The sequence below is a fragment of the Fukomys damarensis genome, unplaced genomic scaffold (genome assembly GCF_012274545.1).
Source record: "Fukomys damarensis isolate Sample0158 unplaced genomic scaffold, DMR_v1.0_HiC HiC_scaffold_5, whole genome shotgun sequence".
In the NCBI taxonomy this organism is placed as follows: Eukaryota; Metazoa; Chordata; class Mammalia; order Rodentia; family Bathyergidae; genus Fukomys; species Fukomys damarensis.
The window spans coordinates 70145480-70149782 of record NW_022900917.1 but is presented as its reverse complement, the minus strand read 5'-3'; the positions used below and the strand labels follow the sequence as shown (position 1 = coordinate 70149782).

Here is a 4303-nt window from a genome sequence, read left to right as displayed (position 1 = left end):
ACGGGTGCTGCTCTGCACCGTCTGGAATCCGTGCTCCAGACTCCTGATGCCATCCACTACTTAGGATGCTGCTGCAGCTCCTGACGGGTGGGGCCCCCAGCTTGATCTTTTCAGCCAGCTTGGCACGGAGGGCACCTGTAATCCCAGCACTCTGGTAGGCTGGGGCAGGAGATTGCAAATTCAAGCCTAGCCCAAGCATTTTAGTGACTTAGCCAGACAGACTCGTCTCCAAATAAAAAAGACGGGCCCAGGATATAGCTCTGTGCAAAGGCTCTGAGTTCAATTGCTAGTACTGGGGGAAAAAACAGAACAAAACAAAGACCTATGAGCCCAAATATGCCTCTTTTCCTTCTAAAGTTCCCAGTCTCAGGACTCTAGATGTAGTGACGCAAGACAGAGGTCACAGAGGACCTGGGGCCAGAACAGACAGCAGGGGATGGTGACTGCCTCTCTCCCGTCCCCTGGGTGGAATCCTTTTTCTGCTGCCAGGCTCAGCGGTTCTGAGTTGGGGTCACCGAGAACGCACAACATCGAGGAAGCTGAAGGTCTGCGCCTGTATCTGGGCTCAGTTTCCTCACCCAGAACTGAAGCGTGATCACAGCAGGCAGGCAACCCACTCCAGCCGGGACAGTGGCACTTGTGGAAGGTGCGGTCATTCTGGGCTTTGCTGTGCGTGGCTTCCTGAACGCCACCGAAGCTGACTCCTTATGGGACAACACCCCACTTCCTTTGCTCTGGGTTGCAGATGGGGTTAACCTTTCCCCAAGGCGGGGCCTCTTCCCCGGGGGCGGGGGGGACACACCTCGGCCCCCAGAGTGCGGGCCGAGCCAGCTCGAGCTCAAGTTTTGCCACTCCTGATAGTGTGATAAGGCTGCAACCCCAGCACGAGCAGTCAGAAATTTAAGTCTTCTGACATTAAAAAAAGACAACTTTCCACTGATAGTTTTTAAAAAACATGAAAGTGCCAGTGAGAACACATCCAGAAGAATTCATCAGGAAAAAGTCTAGAGACAGTAGCGAGGCATTCTTGTACAACAGTGTACTGTAGCGTTTTTATAAAAACAGTAAAACTGCCAGTGCGGTAGAGCAAATTGTCCAACTCATGTGCCCAATTCATAGAATGCAATAACTTCTAAGGAAATGAAATATTTATGGTTGATTTATAACATGCCAGTAGAGCTGCTAAGCCCATCACATATTTTATTCTACTTAATCTGCTCAGAAATGTAGTGAGGTAGTTAGTCCACAGCTACTCTCCCTTATGCAGTACTCTCAGGCCAGATGAAGTTTGAAATTTATAACTATTTTCATATGTAAAAGGGGAACACAATGCATATGTTGTGTGTTGTTAAATCCCGCCATCGGGGTCTAGGATAACATGCTATAATCACACAACTAAATGGTTTTCAGCAAAACTCACACGCCTCCACATGAAGCAAGGTAAGGCAAGACTACCATGCTTGACTCCTCATGCCGGCTCAGGTCAGGGACAGCTGCCAAATGAGTTTGCCACTGGTTTAGGAAAATGTTTACCATTCTCAGGTTCTGGGGGACTCAAGGCCTGTAATGCGTGACTTTGCTGCCATGTCACCATCTCCATTTTGCTCTGTGAGTAGCTCCTCACCACACACAGATCAGAAGGGTGAACTTGGGTCTGGAACAGCCAGGGTCCTAAGTGTGAGGCTGGCTGCTTCAGGGAAGTACCTGTTGGATGGCTGTGCTGCTGAGTTCTCTTTTTCAGACCCCCCTGCTGAATGGGACCACTATGCCCAGCCTTCCTGCCAAGACAGCTGCCCCTTGTACACTCAGGAGTTTCCCTCGGTCCTTGGGACCCAGGTGAGTATGATCAACCAGGCACCACACAGTGGGAGACACAGCTCCTCTAGAAGGGCAAGAAGGTGTGCTGAGAAATCCAATGACTTCAAAGGTAAAGCCAACCAAGCATGGTGGTTTACACCTATAATCCCAGCACTGGGAGACGGACGGGGAGGAGCCCAGCCTGGGCTACAGAGTAAGTTTGAAGCTGGACTTCAAAAGATCCTGTCTCAAAAAAAAAAAAAATGTATAAACAAGTGATGTAGCTGTTCCTTTCACAGTGCTCATTACTGTAGAGAGAAAAGATTAAAGATAGAGAAACCACAGTTTCCGAGTTCCATTTCGGAAACGTCCTTCCAGTTCAGTTGAAATCACCCTGGATCACATGACGACCACAAATACCCTAGAAAGTTCCATAATAGTGCAGTCCAGGTCCTGCACCAGCTCCTCTCCTTTGAATCCTGTCCTGTCCTGTCTAGCAGGGTGACCTCAGGCAGACCTCTTAACCAACCGTGGAGGTGAGCAGTGTGCCACACTCTGAGAGTCAGTGAGAAGATTCATCAGCTTCACACACACCAGCCCCTGAAGTGGCACCTGGCTGTAGGAGGTGGCATGGATGTATGCCTACTACCTGAGGTGTCACCACCATCCATCACTGTGGACATTTCAGGGCCCACAGGCCAAGCTCTCTCAGAAAGGAAAAATGGCAGGAGAAAAGTGGGGTGTCCAGCCTCCTCCTCAGAAACTCTTAAGCCTTGGCTGCCTTATTTCACATGCCCAGAGGCTGAAGGGCCTGGAAATCAGTCTTTTTCAGGGATCCCAAAGCCCTTCCCCAAACCACTTCAAGCTACTTCAAGGAGCAATGCTGTGTCTTTTCCTGTCATGGAATTAGTGCATGGGTGCAAAACAAAACATATGTGGCCTGGCTTTCTCCACAGAGTCTCCTCAGGGAATTTTGGGGGATTAGTTCAGTCCCAGTGCTGTCATTATGGGCTTGACTCAGAGTGAGAATCCGTGTGATGCTCTCAAGGAACAAAGGTGGCTCCCACAGCCTTGTCTGCAGAGAGATCAGAATGGAAATGACACTAAGTACCCCGATGCTGGAACCCAGAGTAAGTATCTGAGGGCCCATGGAGATATGCAGTGGATATGTGTTACATACTACCTGTTCTGTATCTTCTGTACGTTCATGCCTGTACCCATGTCTATGTCTATGTCCACATCGATATCTGTGCCATAGATTCTCAAAGGAAGGGAGAAATTTCCCTGGAACTAGTGTCAGCAGGCTGTAGGTAAATCCTGGCTGCACCTGTGTATGGTTTGTGAGCTGAAAATAGTTTTTGTAATTTTAAGTGGCTTTGCATTACACAATATGTAAGTATCTATCTACATAATATTCTCCCATTCCCTTTCCACCCACTAGGTCTGAAATGCTAACTGTTTTGCCCTTTAAGAAAGAGCTGACCAACCCCTGTTCCAGTAGGCTGTGAGAGGGTCTCGTGCCGTTTAACATGAGTGAGGAGCATTTGGAGCCAGGTAGGGCTGCACTTGATTCCTAGTTGTGGGGATTTGGGCAAGTTACTGCATACTTAGCTGCCCTTCCAGGAAAAGGGAATAAAAACATCCCTTATCTAATGACTGAGCTCCATGCCACCAGTAGATGAGTAAAGGAAATGGGAAATTCATTGGCTGCTAAATAAGGAATTGTATATAGTAAATGCATTACAATATTCAGAACAAAGAAATGGTTAAAGGAAACCCCAACTTGGTGTGTTTGCTTTTACTTGTAACTCTTACACACAGTGCTGTAATGAGTAACAGAACATAAAATCACAGCACTGTACTGTATAGTACAATCAGCAAAAATTACAGCGCTGTATAAACGAGGTGTACTGTACAACAAAAGACATCAAGGCCCCATAAATAAGATGCACAGAACTATACAAAAAAAAAGAGATGGGCTATAAGTCCAGCAGCAGGACATAAGTAGCACAGAGTGCTTCTGTGGCAAGTCTGAACAGTCAATAAGCAGGTAAGTCATTACACGAGGAAGAGGGGTGGGATTAATTCCAGCTATTTACAATGTTTAATGCACCTGATAGCATGTGTGCAATACTTTTTTGCTGTATCCAAGTGTCAGTTTATTGCATATAGCAAATGATTTCTATTTATTTTCTCCATCTGATCCCTGGATCTTGAGGAGAAGAGAAGAGACCGTGTCTTGCTCATTTGGATATCCACAGTGTCTGCAAGATGAGTGCTTGGTGGATGAACGTGCAGGTAATTGTGTGAGGGCCAGAGTGACTTGCACTCTTCACCCCTTGCTCCATACATAGGATGGTCCCCAGGGTATGCTGGGAGCCCGGCCCTCACTCCTTCCCTCCTCAGCCCAGGCTCACCCACCTCTGGCCAAGCGGAGCAGAGGGAAGAGGCCAATCTGAGATCTAAACAGCTGAACAAAAGTGGCAGTGTTGTCCAATGGTTCGGA

The 4303-nt window shown here is 47.7% G+C and overlaps 1 long non-coding RNA gene across 1 annotated transcript; it reads left to right on the top strand.

Moving 5' to 3' along the window:
• The first annotated feature begins 506 nt into the window (after window positions 1–506).
• LOC117285022 lies at window positions 507–3345 on the top strand. Its single transcript, XR_004516028.1, has 4 exons — window positions 507–646; window positions 1543–1608; window positions 1742–1836; window positions 3239–3345. It is a non-coding gene; the product is annotated as an uncharacterized LOC117285022 (long non-coding RNA).
• The last annotated feature ends 958 nt before the right edge of the window (window positions 3346–4303 follow it).